Source organism: Lithobates pipiens, unplaced genomic scaffold (genome assembly GCF_037356315.1).
Source record: "Lithobates pipiens isolate NorthernLeopardFrog02 unplaced genomic scaffold, aLitPip1_a1.2 Scaffold_18, whole genome shotgun sequence".
Classification (NCBI taxonomy): domain Eukaryota; kingdom Metazoa; phylum Chordata; class Amphibia; order Anura; family Ranidae; genus Lithobates; species Lithobates pipiens.
In genome coordinates, this window is record NW_027507758.1 from 176,293,923 (window position 1) to 176,319,138 (window position 25,216).

The following is a 25,216-nucleotide window of genomic DNA, read 5'->3' on the forward strand; positions in this document are numbered from 1 at the left end:
CCATGAAACTACACTAGGCGGAGTAGAGGCGATCCATCTACATAAGATCTCTTTTTTAGCATAGAAAAGGAGATATGAGATCAGCAGCTTAGTATGATGTGGCCTTTGTTCATCCTCATGAATACCCAACAATGCTAATGCAGGGGTCCTGGGGACATCCAGGTTGAGCCGGATATTTAAGTGGTCAAAAATCCCCAACCAAAATCTATCTAGCTTACGGCATTCCCAGAACATATGGAGGTACGTCCCTAATTCTGACTTGCAACGGGGGCAGTGTGGATCCCTTGCAGGGTAGATCCTGGCCAAGCGCAAGGGGGTATGATACACTATGTGAAGAAATTTTGTTTGAATCAGTTTGTCCCCCGCCAAGATAACAAACATGGGGCCCTGCTCCAAGCAATCCTCCCTCCCCAGTGTGGGACTATCTGCCTTCCACTTGTCCCAAAGCAAATTCAGCTTAGAGTCTATTGGGAGAATGGTGCGGTACAACTCGGACAAAGGTTTACGTGGGCCATCCCCTGTAAAAAGCTCCTCCAACGGACTACGTTGCAAAACCGGGGGCTCAGGAAATTGAGCCCTGGCCGCATGGCGTAATTGGGCATACCTAAAATACATCCAGCCAGGGAGCGCATGGGAGAGGGTCAGCTGATGGAGCGATAACAAGTTACCCAATGACATGATATCTCCCAGGGTTTTAATACCGAAGCGCGCCCACACCTGTGGGTCCGGGATCGTTCTGAAATGCGGCAAATTAGGATTACCCCACAAGGGCTGGTCTGGAGACCAGCACCCCGACCGCTTAAACCTTCGCTCGGTCACATTCCAGACTTTAATTGTCGCCCTCTTCGGCCCGGGGATAGTAGCATACGCCTTCACCCCCCTGTAGACCAAATTTCGCAGATCCTGCAGGGAGCCCAGAAGAGCAGCCTCAAGGCACACCGCTGCGTTGGATCTCCGCGCCGCAAACCACCAAGAGACGGTGACCAACATTGCAGCCCAGTAGTAGACTCGCAGATTGGGGAGAGCAAGACCTCCCAAACTCACTGGTGCCTGCAGCGCGGATTTGGCCAGCCGCGGGGCGGAGCCGTTCCATATAAAGGAGCCAATACCCTTGTCCGCCTCCTGAAAAAACGATCCCGGTATACAGTCCGGGCAATTCCGGAATATATAGTTGAATTTGGGCAGAACTATAATTTTAAGGATATTTATACGTCCCACCAAATTTAACGGGAGCCCCGACCACGACCGACATTTCTCTCTCAGTAGGCGGAGAAGGGGAAGCACATTTAGGGCGTAATATTTCGTAGAATCTCTAGTCACCGTCACCCCTAGGTACTTAAATTCAGTGGCCCATTGTAGCAGCGTATTACCAGACGATGGGGGTGCTTGAGCATCCAGGGGGAAAAGGATCGATTTGGACCAATTTATGCGGATGCCCGAAAAGGAACCAAATTGATTAAAAAGCGTGACCGCGGCTGTTAGGGAAGGGCCTGTATCATTCAGATAAAGCAGAGCATCGTCGGCGTAGAGGGAGATTTTTTCTTCCAGGGCCCCCTTCCGTAAACCCCTTATTACAGGCGACTCCCGGATCAAAATTGCCAAAGGCTCCAGAGCCAAAGCAAACAGGCCGGGCGACAGGGGGCATCCCTGCCGGGTGCCCCTCTGCAGGGAGAAAGGCTCCGAGACCCAGCCGTTGGTACGCACTCTGGCCCTCGGAGCCCTGTAGAGCAGTCTCACCCACTTCAAAAACTTAGGGCCAAACCCAAAACTTTGGAGCACCTCCCAAAGGTAATCCCACTCCACCGAGTCGAAGGCCTTCTCGGCATCGAGAGAGGCAATCGCTCGGGACCCCACGTCATCGTGGTCAATGGAGAGGTTGAGGAATAGGCGCCTAATATTTATGTCAGTACCCTTCCCGGGCATAAAGCCCATTTGGTCAACATGTATCAGAGTAGAAATCACAGAGGTTAAGCGAGTGGCCAGGATCTTCGCTAACAGTTTGGCATCCACATTCATTAGAGATATGGGTCGATACGACCCACACTCCTGAGGGTCCTTACCCGGCTTAGAAATCAATACAATAATAGCCTCTTCCATAGACACAGGGAGGCAATCCGCCTGTATAATAGATTTATATCTCCCTTCATATAGCTTCATGTCAGACTCATAGTTAAAATGCCCATATATCCTACTTCTGGGTGTATTTATTATTATTATTATTATTAATAATATAGTAGCGATTACCTGGTCTTTTTGTGTACTACAAAGGGCTTTTAGTTTTTTTTAACCCTATTATGACAGGTGATACAAAAAAGCATGCTGCTGCTTCTAAACGTCTTGGGCCTCGTTCACACCTACCGTGTTTCCCCGAAAGTAAGACAGTGTCTTACTTTCTTTTTATCCCCAAAAGCCCCACTATGTCTTACTTTCGGGGTATGTCTTATATTGGAAAAAAATCCCAGCATGCAGAGCTGCACTACGCTACAGAAGAGGACTACAAGTCCCAGCAAGCAAGGCTGCACTGCATTACAGAGGACTACAAGTCCCAGCATGCAAGGCTGCACTGTACTACAGAGGAGGCCTATAAGTCCCAGCATGCAAGGCTGCACTATGGAGGACTACAAGTCCAAGCATACAAAGCTGCTATGCTCAGCAGAGGAGAACTGTAAGCCCACACAGCCCGGTATGTTGGGACTTGTAGTCCTCCTCAGCTGCATCTTGCGGTTACATAAGAGCTGCAGAGAATCTCTTCACACCCCCCCCTCCCCCTCCCCCTCCTTGGTCTCTCTCTGTATGACCAGCGCTGACCTGTACCGGGAGGACACAGAGCCAGTGACACCTGTCGGCAGTGATCCGGGACCTGGCGCAATAATCCCCTTTTCTGTGGTTGCGTCGCGCCGTTCTGATCAGTCTCGGGCAGCGGCTGTCACTCACAGCCGAGCAGAGTGAAGCCACCTCCCCCTCCTCTTGTATGGCTACACAGTGCTGTGTATGGAGGAGGGGGAGGCGGCTTCAGTGAAGCCGCCTCCCCCTCCTTCTCCATGGACAGCACTGTGTAGCCATACAAGAGAAGGGGGAGGCGGCTTCACTCTGCTCGGCTGTGAGTGACAGACGCTGCCCGAGACTGATCAGAACGGCGCTGTCTCTTCAGTCGGAGGGGGAGGGCGCTGGCCTGGCACCCCCCCGCCCCACTCTTAGTACGCCACTGGAGACGGCAATACCCCCGTGTTTCCCCGAAAGTAAGACATATGTCTTACTTTCGGGGTACGGCTTATATTAGCCGACCCCTCTGAAACTCCCGATACGTCTTACTATCGGGGAAACACGGTATATTTTTTGGCGCTTTTTGCAGAAATGCACTTCAGTTCGTTTTAGCATGATTTTCTATGGGACACATTCACATCTAAGCTTTTTTCAGCTGCTGCGTATTTGGAAAAGGTCAAGGACTTTTTTTCAATGCAAAATGGTGCTTTTTTGGTTCAATAGACTTCAATGGAGAAGATGCAGAAAAGCATGTAGTGCGTTTTTGCAGCAATTTTTGTTTTTTTAACTGCCCAACATGAAATTTGCCAAAAAATGCCACACTGCAAATTGCAGCAAAATCGCGTGCGCAAAAAGCACTGCAGAAACAGATCAAAAGCAAACTACATAGGTGTGACCCGAGCCTTATGCTGGCCACACGGATAAAAATTTGATCGGAGTCTGATGCTATTTACCAGATCCAACCTCTAATAGTATATACGGTATATCTCTTATGTTGTTCTCAGTGGATTCGAGATTTTGCTCCCTACCTAAATAGTTGGTTATTTATCCACTTGCCGACCAGCTCCTGTACATATATGTCGGCACTTTCAAGATGGATATCTTGGTAACAGCAACAGCTGCTACCACAACCGAGGTATCCATCTTTGGTGCCGGCAGTTCTGTGTATGATAATGGTGGTCTCTGCAGCGGATTCGCTGCAAGATCACCAATATCGGTGGTGAGAGAGGGACCACCCCCCTTCCCGCTGCTCTCCCGCCCCCGTTGCTTACCGGAGCCGTCGGCAGCGGCGAAGGCGTTTGGGACCTGTCTGTGGCTGGGTATGGAGACGAGTGAGGCTAAGATGGCCCCCACCCGTCTCCATAGCAGGGAGGAAGCGACGTCAAAACATCACTTCTGCCCATACTTCTTAAAGGCACATACATTTCTCTTTCGTTCATTGACGAACACACCACCTTTTAATCTTGACCTTGGGTTATATCGCAACCTTCAGGAGAGGACTAGGCAGAACATGTAAAAAAAAACAAAAAAAAACAGCAAAACTGCACAGGACCGCTCAGGGGGCGATCCTACTGGCTATAACCCCTCACTCTGCTTCCAGCAGCTCAGCTCAGTTTTCTGCCTAGTATAGGAGAAGGACATGGCTCCCTGTGGGGACCATTGGTCCTTGGCATTTTTTTCTTTTTTCAGCTTTTTGATTCCTGTGATCTGCAATCAACAGCCGGGCTGGGTGACGGGCTGGACAATATAGATCCTTGTAGTCTCCCCAGCTTGGCTATCGAGCATGTGCAGACCTTAGCTACGTGCTGGGTCGGCCACGACATGCCCCGTCTGTTCCAGGGGTGGCCGGCGAGCTATATGCTTTGGGGCACACATGGCCGGGTTACTGCTGTCTGTGTCAGTGTACCGTGGCAGACAACCAACCCCGTGCTGCTCAGGTGATGGGTTTGTCTGTGGAATGCTTCCAGCAGTCCCTGCAGGAGGCTTAAGTATGGTTCCACCTTTCTCGGCAGGATGGAGCAGCTGGGCATTCCCTGGGAGGTCGACTAGGGGCTCTCTCCCTCTCCCTTTCTTCTGTCCCTTTCCCTTCTCGCCATGCTAAGGGGCAGCTGTGTGACTGGGCATAGGGGGTGCGGTGCACGTACCTGGCCGAGGGTCTTCGGGGGGGGGGGGGGTGTCTGTTTTCTGGGCGGTTGGTGGTCTGCTTGTTTTCTCCCTGCTTTTAGGCGGTTTTTTATTTTATTTTTTTGAGTACCTGTGTGTTGCCATGTGGGGACTAGGCGCTGCGCAAACCGCGACCATTTTCCCAGCGCTCTCAGATTTTTTTTGAGGTGGCCGGCAGACATTTTCTAATACCCTCAGTTTTGTTGTACTCTGGTGCTGGGTGGCTGGTTAAGCCTGAAACAGCATGAAACTGACATAGAACACCCCATGATGGAATCGGTTCGTTCCGTGGTTGTTGAGCTCCATCAGGGGGAATTCTTTGTGACTTTGGACATCAAGGACGCATACGTGCATGTCCCCAAATGCGACAGGCATTAGGTTTCTACGATTTGCGGTCGGGGACAAGAGCTATCAATTTGTAGCTCTCCCTTTTGGCCTAGTGATGCTAGGTGCTAGCCCCAATTCTGGCATTGCTAAGACAACGAGGGATCGCAATCGTGGGTTACCTGGACGACCTCCTCCTGAGAGCAGCTTCCCCCTCGGAATTAAGGGAGGGTGTGGTGATCACCATACAGACTCTCCGGGTGTTTGGTTGGGTGTTGGTGCCGACTCAGCGCCTGGAGTACCTGGGCTTGATTCTAGACTCCTCAGAGGTGACAGTCTTTCTCCCTTCAGACAAGCTGCAGACTCTGCAAGCTGCGGTGAAGTTATTGGTGTCTTGTAGGTGGTCGTCGCTGTGTTTTTTGCATGCGAGTTCTGGGTCTCATGGTAGCCACTTTTGAGGTAGTACTGTATGCTCAATTCTATACGTGTCCAAATGGGACAAATCTCGGACATCCCTGGATTGTCAAATTCGGGTGAGCCAGCTAGTCGGGGCTTCCTTTCTCTGGTGGCTGATGTCTCCTGCCTTTCGATCCGGAAAGTTGTTTCCACCTCTCCATTGGACAGTGGTCACAATGGAAGCCAGCCTGACTGGCTGGGGGTGGGGGTTTGGAACGTACAGTCAGCCCAGGGTCGCTGAACACAAGTGCTGGAGCTTTGGCCGATCAGGCGGTACCTCGCCACATGGTCAGAGGCTGCAGGGGTGTCTGGCCAGTATCCAGTCGGACAACGCCACGGTGGTGGCGTATGCCATCCATCAAGGAGGGACAAATTTGCTCGGCTGCAGTACTGGAGGTCGCCCGCATCCTGCAGTGAGCAGAGCGGCGCGTGCCGGCTCTGTTGGCCCTATACATTCCGTGCGTAGAAAACTGGCAGGCAGACTAAGATGTCAGCTGCTGGGCCAGGGGGAATGGTTGCTGCATCCGGATGTATTTCTGCTTATTTGTCTAAGGTGGGGCACACCAGATGTGGATCTCTTGGCCTCTCGACTCAATCTGAAGGTACATAGGTTTGTGGCCAGGTCAGGAGGCCCCTGGGCGGACGTGGCTCCATGGGGGCATTATTGGCTAATTTATGCCCCCCCCCCCCGCTCACTCTTACCCTTTCTGCTATGCAGAGTGGAGGCCGAGGGGATTGACGTCCTTGGTACACCGACATAGTCAGACTGGTGGTGGATGTTCCTTGGTGGCTGCCGATCCGGAAAGACCTGTCGCAAGGCACAATACTTCATCCTGCTTTACCGTTGCTGGTTTTAACGGCATGGCTGTTGAAAGCCAAGTGCTAAGGGACTGAGCACTGTCGGATTTGGTAATTCCACTATGCTGAGGGCACGGAAGTCATATTCACGGAAAGTTTATTATCGTACGTTTATTATCGTACGTGGAAGGCCTACATCTCCATGTGTGAGGAGATGGGGTGGCGTTGAGGTATATATTCAGTTTCCATGATCCTGCTGTTTTTACAGTGAGGAGTGGATCAGAAACTTGCATTAAGCACCATTAAAGGGCAGAGATCAGCTTTCACAGTTAGTGTGGTGGGGTTTTTTTTTTTGTTTTTTGCGAGCTTTGGCGACTCATTCATTGGTGAGTACGTTTGTTCAGGGGGTTTGACATGTGGCCCCTCTGGATCGAGCACTGCTGCCTCCGTGGGATTTCAATCTGGTGCTCTCAGTGCTTCAGAAACCGCCATTTGATAACTTTAGGCAGATTCTCTTATGGACACACTCTCAAAACAGTCTTTCTAGTGGCTATTACATCTGCAAGGCGGGTTTCTGAGTTGGCGGCCTTGTCATGCAAGTCTCCCTACTTGATCCTCTACAAGGGTAAGGTGGTGCTGCACCCCCCGCAGCCTTCGTTTCTTCCAAAGGTTGTTTCAGGTTTTCATTTAAATGAAGACATTGTGCTTCGGTCCTTTTATGTCCATGGCCATCACATCCCAAAGAGGTTGCTTTGCCTTCTTTGGACGTGGTCCGGGCTTTGCAGGTGTATTTGTCTGCTACAGCTCCTTTTCGGAGGTCGGATTCCCTGTTCATATCAGTGGCTGGTCCAAAGAAGGGCCTGGCGGTCTAGTCTGCCACTATTTCTAGGTGGATCAGACAAATCGTGGTTCAGGCTTATGCCATAAGGGTGCGGTTGCCCCCCCCCCCCTTCCTGTCAGAGCACATTCTAGCAGGGCAATTGGTGCCTCCTGGGGTTTCTGACATAAAGCGTGTGTTTCCTAGGTGTGTAAGGCGGCAACCTGGTCGTCCGTTCACACTTTCAATACATTTTACAAGGTTGAGATGAGCGCATCTGCGGATGCATGCTTTGGCCGCAAGGTTTTGCAGGCGGCCGTTTAAGGTTATACCTCCTCTGTTGAGGCATTCTTGTTTTTATGGGTGGAGTTTATTTTCTTTCTGACCTACTCTGTTTTTGACACTGCTTGGGGATGTCCCTAAGGTTAAGATTAAAGGTGCTGTGTCCGTCAATGAATGAAAGAGAAAATAGGATTTTTGTACTCGCCGTAAAATCCTTTTCTCTGAAGTTCATTGACGGACACAGCACCCACCCCTCCGATTTATGTTTGTACTGCCTTTTGATGAACTGAGCTGCTGGAAGCAGAGTGAGGGGTTATAGCAAGTAGGACCACCCCCTGTTCTGTTTTTTTTTTTTTTTTTTTTTTTTTTTTTTTTTTTTTTTACATGTTCTGCCTAGTCCTCTCCTGAAGGTGGCAATATAACCTAAGGACAAGATTAAAGATGTGTCTTATCAATGAATTTCAGAGAAAGGTGAGTACAAAAATCCAATTTTTATTTGTCGTGTTTTTTTTTTTTTTTCGTGACTGCGACATTATGGCGGACACATAGGACAATTTTGACACATTTTTTGGGACCAATGGAATTAATACAGCCATCAATGCTAAAAAAAATTGCATTGATTACTGTAAAAATGTCACTGGCAGTGGAGGGGTTAACCACTAGGTGGGGCTATAGGGGTTAAGTGTGTCCTAGGGAGTGATTCTAACTGTGCGGGGGCTGTGTGTGACATATCACTGATCAGTGTTCCCGATTACAGGGAGCGCTGATTAGTGACCGTGTCACTAGGCAGAACGGGAAGATGCTTGTTTACATTCGCAGCTCCCCGTTGTTCCTCACGATGAGACATGAGTATGCCCGCAGACATCGAGTTTGCGGGACCCATGATCACATTCACAGAGCTCCCAGCGGGTGCACGCCAACCGCCCTATTAAAGGGCAACGTACAGGTATGTTAATCTGCGTGTACGTGCCCTTCTGCTACAGCATATCTGCGCGAGGCAGTCGGGAAGCGGTTAAAAATAAGAAAAAAAGAACCTGCATTTACAACCACTTTAAGAACTATCTTCAGTTTAAAGAACAAGGAGTATTGGAAGTGATGGTTTGGCCCACACAAAGCCCTGATCTTAACGCCATAGTCTGTCTGGGATTACATGAAAAGATTGACGGTTTTGAGGCAGCCTACGTCCACAGAAGATCTGTGGCTGATTCCCATGGCCAACTCAACCCCACCTGAGTGGACCAAATCTCTAAACCATAGGTAGAAGGGAACCTGTTCCAAAAGCATGTCTCCCATACGCTGTAATGCATGATTCTCCCATGTAGGCACCCGAGCGTCTAGATGATGGATAGAGGAAATAAATGTGGTTGGTTGAGATACAGGCACTATTGGTGGTAGAGAGCTGGGGGAGGACATCCAAGGTCAGGGCAAAAATTCTGCCTATGCTAGTAACTGGTAAAAAAAAGTATCCCCCCATGTATCACTCATAGTTACTAGTATATTTAGGGCCCTCAATCTTTGCTTAGCTTGCTAAACCTGTTCCCTAAGTTGGTGGACATGTGTAGCATTATCTTGATATAATAAAACCACCGCATTATTGATGCAGAGGTTTGTTATCTTTGTTTTAGGTCAATTTTGCAGTAAAGCAGGGAACACAAACCTGTAGTAAACGTATTGTTGGAAAACAATACAAGATTTAAAAGTATTACAGCTGTGCTTTCAACACATGTACACACTACCTAACTTTCCATGCAAATGAGCACAGACAATGGTCTTTGTACAATAGGGATATACTAAAATTACTTGGGTTATAGTTGGCCATTTCAATAACCGTGCTCCAGACAACTCAAACAATTGCAGGAAATTAGATGCTAGTGTCATCCCAAGGTAAAGTTCCTTCTTTGGTCTTTTGTAGTCCCCTCTGGCACAGACGTTCTATTTTACTACTTCTGGTTTTATTGAGCCATTTCTCTGCTTATGCTATTGGCCTTTAATTTTAGAAAGTTTGGGTGGTCACGTGTACGGATCCCTTTACCTCTTTCTATATCCGTTTCTATGAGAGCATTTTTTAACTCGCTCTAGATGGGACTGTTGTATTGTTCATGCTATTGCTCAATATTTCAAAAGGTCAAGCTATTCTTGCCTTTTATTGACATAGCATTGGTCCAGTGCCTGACCAGAACTAATCTAAAACTATGGAAGCCATTAAAATTGTGTACAGTGTATATTGACTCTGTTGCTTTGGCCCAAAGTACAACTAGTGCTGTAACTGACTTGCTTTCATAATCGGTTGGATGATTGTTTCGATTCATCTAATAAAAACCTCCAAAGTGGGGTGTTCAATTTTAGTTAATATGTAACGTTAAACAAAAAATTTCTAAACGTACAGTTGCAACTAAAAAGTATGTGAACCCTTTTGGAATGATATGGATTTTGGCACAAATTGGTAACAAAGTTATCTGACCTTCATCGAAGTCACAACAATAGACTATCGCAGTCTGCCTAAACTAATAACACACAATTAAACGTTACCATGTTTTTATTGAACACGCCATGTAAACATTCACAGTGCGGGTGGAAAAAGTATTTGAACCCCTAGACTGAGATCTCCAAGAGCTAATTGGAGTGAGGTGTTAGCCAACTGGAGTCCTATCGATGAGATTGGAGGTGTTGATTACAGCTGCCTTTCCCTATAAAAAACACACACCAGTTCTGGGTTTGCTTTTCACAAGAAGCATTGCCTGATGTGAATGATGCCTCGCACAAAAGAGCTCTCAGAAGATCTGCGCTTAAGAATTGTTGACAACATGCTGGAACCCAGTAGCAGCATGCCATGGTTCAAGGGATGGGCCATTTCCCGCAAAGAGGGAAAAGCCAGTGGAACCACTCTGCTGGAAGCTCTTGATAGCATTCTGCCTCCTAGCCGCCCCACTGACAAGCCTCTTGGTCTGCCTCTGCAGGATGTGTACAAGATTGGTGGTATTGGTACAGTACCAGTTGGTCATGTGGAAACTGGTCTCCTGAAACCAGGTATGGTGGTTACCTTTGCTCCAGTCAATGTAACAACTGAAGTCAAGTCTGTGGAAATGCACCACGAAGCTTTGACCGAGGCTTGTCCCGGTGACAACGTTGGTTTCGACGTAAAGAACGTTTCTGTGAAGGATATCCGACGTGGTAATGTTGCTGGTGATAGTAAGAATGACCCACCATTGGAAGCTGGTCAATTCACTGCACAGGTCATTATCCTGAACCACCCAGGACAGATCAGTGCTGGCTATTCACCTGTGCTGGATTGCCATACTGCTCACATTGTCTGCAAGTTTGCAGAGCTGAAGGAGAAGATTGACCGTCTTTCTGGTAAGAAACTGGAAGAAAATCCCAAGTCCCTGAAATCTGGTGATGCTGCCATCGTTGATATGGTCCCCGGCAAGCCCATGTGTGTGGAGAGCTTCTCTGACTATCCTCCCCTTGGTCGCTTTGCTGTGCGTGACATGAGGCAGATTGTTGCTGTCATCAAGGCTGTCGAAAAGAAGGCAGCAGGTACTGGCAAGGTCACAGTCTGCTCAGAAGGCCCAGAAAACCAGCGGTGGAAGATCGGTCTCGGAACTGTTTGTCTCAATTGGCCATTTAAGTTTAATAGTAAAAGACTGGTTAATGATAACAATGCATCGTAAAAGCTTCAGAAGGAAAGGAATATTTTGCGGACCTTTTGTTTGTGACAGTTTTAAGTTTATTAGTGTTTTTAAATCAGTAATTTTTAAGTGGGAACAACTTGACCAAAAAAAAAACCTGTCGCCAAATTTTTTTGAGACCATTAAACAAAGTTAATGAGAGAAGAAAAAAACAAAACAAACGCAGGTTAAGTTACAGTATAGCTGTGAAGTGCTGTTCTGTCGTTCCCCCTGCAAATAATAAATTGCTTCCTACTATCCCTGTCTGTTCTGAAACAAATACAGCTGACAGGGACGCTTGGTCTCAAACAGGTAAAAAATATAAAAAAAAAAAAATTGTTGACTTGCATAAAGTTGGAAAGGGTTATAAAAGTATCTCCAAAATCAGTCCACGGTAAGACAAATTGTCTATAAATGGAGAAAGTTCAGCACTGCTGCTACTCCCTAGGAGTGGGTGTCCTGTAAAGATAACCGCAAGAGCACAGCGCAGACTGCCCAATGAGGTGAAAAAGAATCCTACAGTGTCAGCTAAAGACTTACAAAAGTCTCTGGCATATGCTAACATCCCTGTTAGTGAATCTAGGATACGTAAAACTGTAAACAAGAATGGATTTCATGGAAGTATACCACAGAGGAAGCCACTGCTGTCCAAAAAAACATTGCTGCACGTTTACAGTTTGCACAAGAGCACCTGGATGTTCCACAGCAGTACTGGCAAAATCTGTGGACAGATGAAACCAAAGTTGAGTTGTTTGGAAGAAACGCACAACACTGTGTGGAGAAAGTGGCACAGCACACCCAACATCAAATCCTCATCCTTACTGTTAAGTATGGTGATGGGGGCATCATGGTTTGGGGCTGCTTTGCTACATCAGGGCCTGGACGGATTGCTATCATCGAAGGAAAAATGAATTCCCAAGTTTATCAAGACATTTTGCAGGAGAACTTAAGGCCATCTGTCCACCAGCTGAAGCTCAACAGAAGATGAGTGTTGCAACAGGACAACGATCCAAAGCATAGAAGTAAATCAACAACAGAATGGCTTCAACCCGATTGAGATGCTGTGGCATGACCTCAATAAAGTGATTCACACCAGACATCCCAAGAATATTGCTGAACTGAAACAGTTCTGTAAAGAGGAATGGTCAAGAATTTCTTCTGGCCGTTGTGCACATCTGATCTGCAAGTACAGGAAACGTTTGGTTGAAGTTATTGCTGCCAAAGGAGGTTCAACCAGTTATTAAATCCAAGGGTTCACCTACTTTTTCCATCTGCACTGTGAATGTTTACAGTGTGTTCAATAAAAGCATGGTAATATTTAATTTGTGTGTTAGTAGTTTAACCACTTGCTTACTGGGCACTTAAACACCCTTCCTGCCCAGACCAATTTTCAGCTTTCGGTGCTCTCACACTTTGAATGACAATTACTCAGTCATGCAACACTGTACCCAAATGAATTTTGTGTCCTTTTTTTCCCACAAATAGAGCTTTCTTTTGGTGGTATTTGATCACCTCTGGGGTTTTTATTTTTTGCGCTATAAATGAAAAAAGACCGAAAATTTTGAAAAAAAACGCATATTTCTTTGTTTCTGTGACAGAATTATGCAAATTATTAATTTTTCTTCATAAATTTTGGCCACAATTTATACTGCTACATATCTTTGGTAAAAATAACCCAAATTAGTGGATATTATTTGGTCTTTGTGAAAGTTAGAGAGTCTACAAGCTGTGGTGCGAATCGCACAAAATTGATCACATCTGATGTACTGGTGGCCTATCTCGCTTCTTGTGACCCAAACAAGTCAGGAAAGTACAAATACCCCCCAAATGACCCCTTTTTGGAAAGTAGACATTCCAAGGTATTTAGTAAGAGGCATGGTGAGCTTTTTGATGTTGTCATTTTTTTCCCACAATTCTTTGCAAAATGAAGATTTTTCATTTTCTTTATTTTTCTCCACAAAATTGTCATTGTAATAGGTTATTTCTCTCACGTGGCATGTGTATACCACAAATGACACCCCCCAAAAAATTCTGCTACTCCTCCTGAGTATTACAATACCACATGTGTGGGACTTTTTCGCAGCCTGGCCACATAGAGAGGCCCAACATGCAGGGAGCGCCATCACGTGTTCTAGGAGCATAAATTACACATCTAACTTGTTGACTACTTATTACACTTTTGAAATACCAGGACAATGACACGTGACACTGATGACAGATGGCACTGATACGTGGCAATGATGACACTTATACGTGGCACTGATGACACGTGGCACTAATACGTGGCACTGATGACACGTGGCACTAATACGTGGCACTGATGACACGTGGCACTAATACGTGGCACTGATGACACGTGGCACTAATATGTGGCACTGATGACACGTGGCACTAATATGTGGCACTGATGACACGTGGCACTAATACGTGGCACTGATGACATGTGGCACTAATACGTGGCACTAATACGTGCCACCGGTGACAGATGGCACCAATGACACGTGACACTGATGACAGATGGCACTGATAAGTGGCATTGATGACACGTGACACTGACAACAGATGGCACGTGACACTGACAGGTGGCACTGATGACAAATGGCACTGATACGTGGCACTGATGACAGATGGCACTAATACGTGGCACTGATGACAGATGGCACTATGTGGCACTAATAACACGTGGCACTGATGACAGATGCCACTTATACGTGGCACTGATGACAGATGGCACTGGGGACAAATGGCACTGACAACAGGTGGCACTGGGGACAGATAGCACTGCGGGCAGGTGGCACTGGGGTGGGGTGGATTGCACTGGGGTGGATGGCACTGGGGCAGGATGGCACTGGGGCAGGATGGCACTGGGGCAGGATGGCACTGGGGGGGGGGGGGGCGTGGCACTGGGGGGGGCGTGGCACTGGGGGGGGGTGGCACTGGGGGAGGATGGCTCTGGGGGAGGATGGCACTTTTTATTAAACTTTTTTTTTACTTTTTTTTTTTTTTTCTTTTTTACACTGACGGCTGCTGCAGCCGTTCTTCTCTCCCCTCTCACACGCTGTACATTATCCTGCTGGAAGTAGCTATCAGAAGATGAGGGTACTCTAGTCCTAAAGGGATGAACATGGTTAACATCAAGGCTGTGGTGTTTAAACGATTCTTAGTTGGTACTAAGGAGCCCAAAGTGTGCCAAGAAAATATCCCCCACACCATTACACCACCAGCCTGAACAGTTGATACAAGGCAGGATGGATCCATGCTTTCATGTTTACTCTAAATGCTGACCCGACCATCTGAATGTCGCAGCTGAAATCGAGACTCCTCAAACCAGGCACAGTTTTTCCAATGTCCAATTTTGGTGATCCTGTGTGTATTGCCGCCTCAGTTTCTTGTTCTTAGCTGACAGGATTGGCACCTGGTGTGGTCTTCTGCTGCCGTAGCCAATCTGCTTCAAGACTCGATGTGTTGAGCATTGAGAGAATATATTCTGCATGCCTTGGTTGTAACAAGTGGTTATTTGAGTTACTGTTGACTTTCTATCATTTTCAAACCAGTCTGCCCATTCTCCTCTGACATCAACAAGGCACTTTCACCCACACAGCTGCTGCTTACTGGGTATTTTCTCTTTTCGGACCATTCTTTGTAAACCCTGGGTATAAGTGTGTGTGTGTGTGTGTGTGTGTGTGTGTGTGTGAAAATCCCAGTAGATCAACAGTTTTTGAATTGCTCAGACCAGCCCATCTGACACCATTAACCATGCCACGTTCAGAGTCGCCTTAATCCCTTTATCCATTCTGATGCTCAGTTGGAACTTTAGCAAGTTGTCTTCCCCATATTTAGTTGCTCAAGTATGACGTTAGTCATACTTTTCTCTACGGCATCAGTCCTACATACATCCAACTTGAATGAACAGGATACTACTTTGATCCAAATTTGTGCTAGTACGACTTGTCCTTTTGCCTAATCAAAACAATCCGTGTGACATAAATTCAGTTTACTGCTGCTGTAATCATGTTGGATGTCACAAGTTGGATGGTTAGTACAAGGGATTCTTCTTCTTTTTACTTTTATTTTTATTTTTTTTCGACTTCAATGATATTCATTGGGCTGAAGTAGGGCCAAAGTCAGACCAAAGTAGTGCAGGAACCTTCTTGTGTCGAACCATTTAAGACGGCTTTCATAGGAAACCACTGATTTTCACACGTCATGTGACGTGCTCCCAATGTCGGAGCATTTGTCGTACCAGTGTGAACCCAGCCTCAGTGCATGGAGTTGCTGCCAAGTGATTGGCTGATTAGCAATTTGTGTTACCAGCAATTGAACAAGTGTACCTAAATAAATAGTGGCCGGTGAGTGTATAATATTATACATACACCTACTTAGAGGTTGAATCTTTTAGTCACAAAACAATTTTTATTCAATTAAAAAAAGACCTAAAACGCTGACTTGCATGCATGCATACATACTCAGATAGAATATACAGGATATTTTAACTGGGAGTCAGACATGAAGCTACATGCCTTCATTTACCTTCAGTCCATTAGCCTCCAGCTTCTCTGGGTTCAGATGCTGATCTTCCCTACACGGAACCCCTAAAGTGATTTGTAAATGTTGTTGCAGATTTTTCTAAAATAACAAACCTATAATGCTTACCTGTTCTGTGCATAGGCTTTGCACAGAGCAGCCATGTTCCTCCTTTTCTAGGGTCCCCTGCAGGCGCCTGCTGCTGGCTCCTCCTGCCTTCAGAGTGCCCCCATAGCAAGCCACAGGCTTGATCCATAGCTGCACTGTGTGCCTGGCCCTGCTTCATTTTCACAGGCTGTGATTGAAAGCGTCTTGAGTCCTGTGAGGAGGGAAAGAGAGCAACGATGCTGCTCATGGGCACTGCACTGGTTTGAGATCGGTATCGGGTAAGTATACAGGGGAGGTGGTCACAGTAGGTTTTTACCCTGATGCATTAAGGTAAAAAAAAGTCTGCCTTAGAAACATTTTTAAATCACTTCCTTCTCCTGCCCAGGACTACATGTCCATTAAAGCACAAGCTCTCCTGCAAATGTAGCAGTTAAAGTGGTTCTAAAAGCAGAAGGTTTTTTTTTTTCTAATTGCATTCTATACATTAAGATAGAACAAAACAAACTGTGTGCAGCCTCCTCACTTTGCAGATTCGTGATGCCTGTCACTTTCTAATTGTCCATTCTTATAAATTGAGTCATTTATCAATTTGTGTTGTAGGGCTAGTGATCAGTGATTTAGGTCTTTTAAAATCCCTATAATCTGTAAAATGAAGGCAGTTGCATTTTATGGTGTGATGAGTATAAGCTCTATGGAAAATGTCATGTGACAGCATTATTTGGATAACTTAACCACTTGCTGCCCACCATATAGCACAGTGACAGCAGCAAAGTGGTTTCAATGTCCTGACCAGACGTAATGTGACGTCCAGCAGGATAACAGCCACCGTGCACCCGTTGGGGCGCTCATTGCAGCGATCAGTGGTGTGTCTATTTGTTTAGCAGGAAATAAAAATTCCAGAGGTGATCAGACACCACCAAAAAGCTCTATTTCTGGGAACAAAATGCTAAAAAATGAGTTTGGGTATAGTGTAGCATGACCTCGCAATTGTCAATCAAAGTGGGCCAATTTATTTTTCCGATTAATCATAAAAATGATGGGGCGCTATTCCTCCCGGGGACACAATCCTGACTGTTTGCAAGTCGAGCAGGATTCATGCCTCTGTGCTGTGCACTACCACATTTAGCCAGAGGTGCGGGGGAGCCTGGTGACACTTGGAGCCGTTTGGAAATACTCGTAAACACTCTGTTCCCGAGGGTTTTCGAGTGTATTTGCGCGGTCTCCAAATATTTCCGAGTCTCTCTGGCGTCCCCCACCTTTGGCCATATGCGGTATTGCATGCAATAGACATCAATGTGGAATGAATTATCTTCGTTTCCATTGACTTCTATGGGGAAATTCGCTTTGATATGTGAGTGCTTTGGATTACCAGTGCTGCCTACCAGTGCCACCAATCAGGGCCTATCAGTGTCTCCTTATCTGTGCCCATCAATGCACCCTCATCAGCAAATATCAATGGAGAAAAATGTACCCGTTTGCAAAATTTTATAACCAACTAAAACGTGTGTACATTTTTTTATTTTTTTATTATTTTAAGCAAAAAGTAAAAACTCCAGTGGTGATTAAATACCACCAAAAAGCTTAATTTGTGTGAAGAAAAGGTGATAACAATTTGGGTACAGTGTTTCATGACCACACAATTGTCATTCAAAGTGTGACAGCGCTGAAAGCTGAAATTTGGTCTGGGCAGGAGGGGGGTTAAGAGCCCAGTAAGCAAGAGGTTAACAGAATAAAAATGTTTTATTTATGCGTTCTTACATGCCAGTGCGACGAAAACCTTTTAAGTGGTTCACAGACCTTTCAGTGTTTCAAGATTTGTTTTCCTAAAGTGATAGAACAAAAACTTTATTTTTTTTTTTTATTTTTTTTAATAGTTACAGCTGTCGGCTCTTTAATGGATTAGTTCCCCCCTTTTTAGAACATGTTACACACGTATTCAAGGTGTAGTCTGTCATTGCTACCGCTACCCCCCCCCCCCATATGTACAAGGTATGGGCAGAGAGCTTACACTGACAGCCTGCAAGAGCCCTGTGATCAGTAGATCGTGGGTGCAAAGCTTTACAGCCTTCCAATAAAAAAAAAAGATTTTATTTATTTTGACAACGTGAACTTATCCTTTTTTTAGGGGTTTGCCTGGAACTGAGTAATTCTGGGATACAGATGGCCATAAAACCTGACAGTCGCTAACCCTTTCTTCACAGCTATATTGCAGTCAGCAATAGGTCACTGTGGAACATGATCTACTGTCACACAGTATGGGGGTGGTCTGGACCTGGTCCCCACTGACTTAATTTTAAATAAATAGAAATTCATGAAAAATATACTATATCTCCTAAAAATATATTCTTTACTAAATCAACATTAATCGCACGTTTGAGTGGGCAAGATTTGAAACCAATACACAAGGTGTTGATTCAAAATCTGTTAGTCACATCAAATCTTGTCACTTAATTTTCTTTGTGTGTCCTCAACAATGCCACGCTTTTGTGTAGTATTTTTTCTTTTTTTGTCCTTTCATTTTGCAGCCAGGATTAACCACTTCAGCCCCGGAAAAATTTACCCCCTTCCTGACTGGGCCCTTTTTTGCGATACGGCACTGCATTACTTATTATATGCATTAGCTGACAATTGCATGGTCCTACAACGTTGTACCTAAACAAAATTTATGTTCCCCCTGTCCCCCCCCCCCCCCCCCCCCCCCCCACCACCACAATTAGAACTATCTTTTGGTATTTGATCACCTCTGCAGTTTTTATTTTTTGTGCTATAAACAAAAAGAGCGACAGTTTTGAAAACACTATTTACTTTAACCATCCGAAAAAAAAAAAAAAAGCATCAGTTTAGACAGATATGTAATCTTCTACATATTTAAAAAAAAAAAAAAAAAATGTATGTTTAGTTTGCGCAAAAGCTCTAGAGCCTACAAAATTGTTTGATTTATGGCTTTTTTTTTTTTTTTTTTTTTAAACACACGAGTAATGATGCCGATTATCAATCGGTACTGCAACATTGCAGCGGATAGTTCAGACACTTTTGTTTTGGGCATTTATTCAGTGATCAGAGCTATAAATAGCCATTGATTACTGTAAAAAATGTCAATGGTAGGGAAGGGGCGATCAAGGGGTTAAATGTGTTCCCTGACTGTGTTCGAACTTGGGGGGGGGGGGGGGGGGTGTAGATGAGACTGACTGGGGGAGGAGACTGATCGGTGCTACTATATACTAGGGCAGTGATGGCGAACCTTGGAACTACAATTCCCAGGATACTCATCTACACTGCACAGTGCATGAGCATCATGGTAAATGTAGTTCCAAAACATCTGGGGTGCCAAGGTTCGCCATCACTTTACTAGGGATACACGATCTGCTGCCTCTCCCCTGACAGGACATGGATCTGTGTGTTTACACATACAGATCCACGTTCCTGCTCTGTCGCAAGCAATCGCTGGTGCCCAGCAGATATCACAGCTGCTGGGTATGCGCGGAAGCTGAGAATGTTATGACGCCCGCCTGGGATGGGAAATCCCATATGTGGATCCCATATGTGGATGTCATATGACTATACGCGGGATGTATAGTGGTTAAACACTTTTTATTTATTTTTTTAATTTTTTTATGTGGTTTGATTTCTAAGGCTTCATTCCCACAAGGCAGATCCTCTGGCCGTCTCTGGCCGTCTCTGGCCGTCTCTGGCCGTCTCTGGCCGTCTCTGGCCGTCTCTGGCCGTCTCTGGCCGTCTCCTCAGCAGGAGATCTCTCTGTTGATCTCCACTAAGCCAGTGGATGACAGGTCCCTCTCTGCTCACTGAGTGGGGAGGAGCTTGTAGAGCGCTTCTGGTTGCTATGGAGAGATCCGACAAAAACAGACTGCATGTCCATTTTCATCAGATCTCATCCGATCCACCAGGGACGGATGCAAACGTAGGACCATCTGTCCGATTTTATCGGACCGCGTCTGATGTCAATGGACATGTCACCGCTGACATCCGTCGCTCCATAGGATAACATGGAGCACCTGTTCAGATCCACCGACAAAACAGAGATGGATCTGAATAGTCCAACAGTATGAAAGGGGCTTAAATCCACTCAATTTTGTTAAATTGTTACCACTTAATTGAGGGCTTGACAAATCCCAGGCACTAGGTCTCCATGGAGAGAAGAAATTGTGTCCCGGCGCTTGGGCTGCTGTCCGAATGCTTCCACACACCCCGCATGTGCTGCCCCCCCCCCGGGTCATGTATCCCCAGCTTGGCTTGCTCATCTGTGGATTGGAGAAGGACATCTGCTCTCCTCGCCTTGTTGATGACATGGAAGTGATCTGTATGATTGCACCTCCAGGTCCCCATTGAGTTCCCCTGGACATTGAGGTTGAAAGAATGTAATGCAGTGCGATTCGCATTAAAGCGGAGTTCCACCCAAAAATGGAACTTGCGTTTTGAGGGAGATGACCCCCTGACATGCCACATTTGGCATGCCATTTTATTTTGGGGGGGCTGGTTATCCTCTTTTTAGAGGGTCCCAGCTCCCGCTCCCTCCCTGTGCACCGTGGCACCGGAAGGGAGATCACCTATATTCCCCCCCCCCCCCCCTTTCGACCATCATCTGGGACACGTCACAGGTCCCAGATAGTCGTGCGTCGTGGGTCGCACATGCGCAGTGGGTGCCTGGCTCTTGGAGCCCACAGTTATAATGCAGGCGCTGCAGAGATGAGGGGAAGACTAGCAGGGCTTCTTTCCCCAGTAAGTGTCTGATTTTATTAAGTCAGCAGCTGTAGTATTTGTAGCTGCTGAATTTGAATTATTATTTTTTTTTATTGAGCAGAACTCCCACTTTAAGTTCAGCGGAGCACAGGGGAGACATCCAGGATGTCTCCTTTAAAAGAGAACCTGTCTCCAAAGAAAAAATCACGATATGGGGACTTTTTGGTTCAGGGTTGGGCCAGACGAGTAGAGCAGTGGGGCAGAAGAGCAGGGGGGGTACAGAGGTGAGACAGATGTGCAGGAGGTACATTGGTGGGGCAGATGAGAAGGTGATTCAATAGTGAGACAAGAGCATGGAGGTATGGCGTGGGGCAGATGAGCAGAGGTTACAGTGGTGGGGCTGATGTGCAGGAGTGGTACAGTGGTGGGAGGGATGAGAAGGGGGATCAGCGGTGGGAAAGATTTTAGCGAGGGGGCATAGGGGTGGTGGGGGTCAGAAGAGCAGGGGGGTTTAGGGGTGGTGGGGGCCAGAAGAGCAGGGGGGTTTAGAGGTGGTGGGGGGCCAGAAGAGCGGGGGGCCTACAGTGGTGGTGGGGGGGCCAGAAGAGCGGGGGGGCTACAGTGGTGGTGGGGGGCCAGAAGAGCGGGGGGGGCTACAGTGGTGGTGGGGGGGCTAGAAGAGCGGGGGGGGTTCAGTGGTGGATGGGGTAACCAGATGAGCGGGGCGTACAGTGATCTGAAGTGTGGAGTTGCCGTAATTAGGGCTGTTCTGAGGCATGAGAGTGCAGGATGTTAATTTCTCACTACTAAAATAGTTTCATGATTGAGTGTGTGAAGTTGACATTTTTTGTTATAAAATCGGCACACACAATTTTACTGCTCAAAAGGTTGCCTACCTCTGCCTTAAACTATAAGCAGGGTAGTGTTGACTCCGGCAGAGGGTGGTACAATCTACTTGTAAGTGAATCGTACTGTTTTTTTTTTTTTTTCCCACTTTATCTCTTTATCTGAAATGTCACATGGTGCATTGCTCTCCTGTGCAGTGATGTGTGTTGTTCTCCATTGTGATGCAGGAAAAAATTCAGACCTGGACGGGGCATGTAGAAAACTGTGCCTTAGGATTGACCCGCTTTTATCTAGTGCAGAAGTATGCAAGTCGCCCCACTTATTTGAACAAATCCTAAAGAAATCTTTCAAGGTTCATTCAGACCTTTGTGCTGTACTACATTACTAGTTGTGTGTTTTAACATGTTGGTTTGTGTTGTGGTAAGGAAGCCTATTAATTTTGAATAGTCTACTGATGCACCACAACACAGGTTTTAGTGGACATGCAACATTTTTTCAATGCGGTGCCCCTGAATGTATATATTCACACATGTTCTTTGTGCACAGGTCTAAATAAAGCCCAAATTAAAGCGATCTGCCTACACAATTGCTTTGAAAATGCTGATTGCCTTGTCATGCTGGTCCTTGAAAAACTATACACAGGTATAGGGAAGTGTTTAACTTGGAAACAATCATTCTGCATTTCCACAGGGCTCAGTTTGTTTTGGAAAAACTCAGCAGATGGATGCTTGGGAAAACAATTTTATAAAAATCCAAAATTTGTTCAGCAGCTCTATATCTAGTCTTTGCTATGAAAGTGAATTTTAAAGGCTAAATGTTCATGCCTGAATGGACTGTTCAATATACTTGGTATGGTTTTGTGCTGTTTAGCTGCACATTGGCTAGGAAATGTTTCATGCTTCAGAGTAAGAAGGAAACCTCAGCTGACAGGAATCGGCTTAACATTATAATCCTCTGTAATTAGACAGGTTGATGTTTACAAATGGTGTGTGTTAGAGAATAGTGCATGGCAAAAAGTACTACATGTAACATGATTGTTTTAATTACTTCAGCTCTTTGAATGTATGTAGTATAATCCACCCTGACCTCTAGACACCTGTAGGTCTATAGTTGCTTATCTATACATGTCCTAGTTATTGCCTATTTGACAACTGCCTGATCCCTTTAGGCAACTTTACAACTACTGACTGCCATAAATAACTCCTGCTTCAATCAATTCCCTCTAATTTGACAAAATTGGAGTTATAGGTGGCCCTTTTGACATTGCTTGTGAAGTGGACCTTCACTCTTCTAATCAGCATTGATCGTTTCATTTTTAACCATCATGCTGTTAGCATTAGTAAATAGGAAAGTATATAATTTTGTTTTAAACCTCTTCGCTTTGAGAGTTCCACCCTAAAGTGGAACTTCCACTTTAAGGACTCCTGACCCTCTGACCTGCCACTTTTGGCGTTCCATTTTTTGTGGGAGGGGAGCGAGTACTTAATTTTGACTGGTACCCAGCTTCAACATGCACACTGATCGCCATGTGGAAGTTCTTCTTTCCCCCTACCTGCAATCTTCTGGGACACTTAGCAGGTCCCTGAGGACTGCCCAGCCATTCAGGAAGTACAGCGCGACTTGCACATGCACAGTGGGCAGCCAGCTGTGAAGTCGAAAGCTGACGCAGCCAGGGCCCACACTAGTGTTCCTGGGGAGAGGCGGGGGAGAGAACCAAGGCTTTGGGCGGCTGCATCGCTCGGCCGTGAGCCAGGTGAGTGTGTTTAAAGTCAGCAGCTACACTTTTCATAATAGCTGACTTTTAATAACCACTAAAATGGCTGGGACTCCTCTTTAACCACTCATGGACCGCTGCACGCCGATATGTCCTTAATTTAAAGAGGAATATCGTTATGGCAGCATCTAGCTGCCATAACCCCGGTATCCTCTTTGTCCACTTTGATAAGAGTGGTCTCTGCGGCGGGTTCGCCGCGCCACCACACTTTGGTGCCCTCTGCCGCTTACCAGAGCCATCGGCAGCGGTGGAGGCGATTGTGTCTTTCTCCTTGCTAGGTATGGAGATGAGTGAGGGGAAGATGTCCCCTACTGTCTCCATACCATTGCAGAGCAGAAGCGACATCAAAGGTTGCTTCCGCCCATAGCTCTTAAAGGGCCTTTTTATTTTATTTTTTATTTTTTTTATTGTATTTTAGTGTAAATGAGATCTGGGGTCTTTTTGACCCCAGATCTCCTAATTTAAGAGGTCCTGCTATGCTTTTTTTTTTTTTTTTTCTATTACAAGGGAGGTTCACTTTCCTTGTAATAGGAATAAAAGTGACGCAATTTATTTTTAAAAGAGCAGTGTAAAAATATTTTAAATGCTCCTTGTCCCACCAAGCTCACGTGCAGAAGCGAAAGCATATGTGATTAGCACCCGCATATGAAAACTGTTCAAACACATATGGGGTATTGTCTCGATCGGTAGAGCGAGAGCAATAATTTTATCCTTTTAAACTCCGCCAATGGAGATTTTTAAGGGTAAAAGTTTGTCGCCATTCCACGAGCGGGCGTAATTTAAGAGTAACATGTTTGGTATCAATTTACTTGGCATAACATTCTTTCAAAATATAAATATATATATATATATATATATATATATATATATATATATATATATATATATATATATATATATATATATATATATATATATATATATATATATATATATATATATATATATATATAAATTGGGCTAACTTTACTGTTTTTGTTTTAATTCAGAAAAGTGTATTTTTTTTTTCCAAAATAAAAGTGCGCTTGTAAAACCGATGCGCAAATGCGGTGTGACGAAGTATTGCAATGACTGCCATTTTATTCTCTAGGGTGTTGGGGGGGAAAAAAAATGTATAATTATATAACTAATTTTCTAGCAAAAAAGTTTTTAACTTGTAAGTAGAGGTCGACCGATATGGGTTTTTCTCTGGCCGATGCCGATATTTAGAAATCATGGCGGCCGATAGCCGATATATGATGCCGATTTTTTTTTTTTTGGGCCGATATGTTAGGCCGATTTTATTTTATTTATTTTTTTCCTTTTTTATTTTATTTTTTAATCCCCCTTGATCTAACACACCTTTCCCACTGGGGCGTTTTTCAGGCGCTTTTGGGCTAAAAATAGCGCCTGTAAAATGGCTCCCCTGCAGTCTGTGTGAAAGACAGAGTGCTTTCACACTGAGGCGATGCGCTGGCAGGATCTTAAAAAAAAAAAAGTCCTGCAAGCAGCACGTTTGGAGTGGTGTATACCGCTCCTCCACCACTCCTGCCCATTGATATGAATGGGCACCACTGCCGAAGCGCATGCAATTCGATTTGGCAGCAGTGCTTCATGGGCGCATTTAACCTCTTCCTTGGCCGCTAGCTGGGTTATATGTGCCCCACTAGCCAAATAGCACCGCTAAAATGATGGTAAAGAGCCGCTAAAACTTGCGTTTTACCATCAACGCCTGCCCGCTCCAGTGTGAAAGCAGCCTTCATAAGTGATACAGAAAATTTCTTACATTTAAACATTTATTAAACAAAACAAAACCCCCAATCAGTTTACTTGTATGTATGATTTAGATAAAAAAAAAAAAAAACCTATGTATTAAATAAAAACAGGTAGTCAAAACTTTTGGACGAAAAAAAAAATGGGCTAACTTTACAGTTTTTATTTTATTTTTTAAATAGTGTATTTTTTTCCTAAAAAAAAATGCATTTGAAAGACCTCTGTGCAAATGCCGTGTGACAT

General features: G+C 45.5%; 1 protein-coding gene, 1 non-coding gene and 1 pseudogene across 8 annotated transcripts in view; all 3 read left to right on the plus strand.

The window, feature by feature from the left end:
• BIRC6 (baculoviral IAP repeat containing 6) overlaps window positions 1-25,216 on the plus strand; it is a 597,017-nt gene that overhangs the window by 22,399 nt on the left and 549,402 nt on the right. The window lies entirely within an intron of this gene.
• On the plus strand, window positions 10,354-18,438 carry LOC143989408 (elongation factor 1-alpha, somatic form pseudogene; annotated as a pseudogene).
• Window positions 11,453-11,583, plus strand: LOC143990700 (small nucleolar RNA SNORA63). The gene has a single exon (XR_013277418.1). It is a non-coding gene; the product is annotated as a small nucleolar RNA SNORA63 (small nucleolar RNA).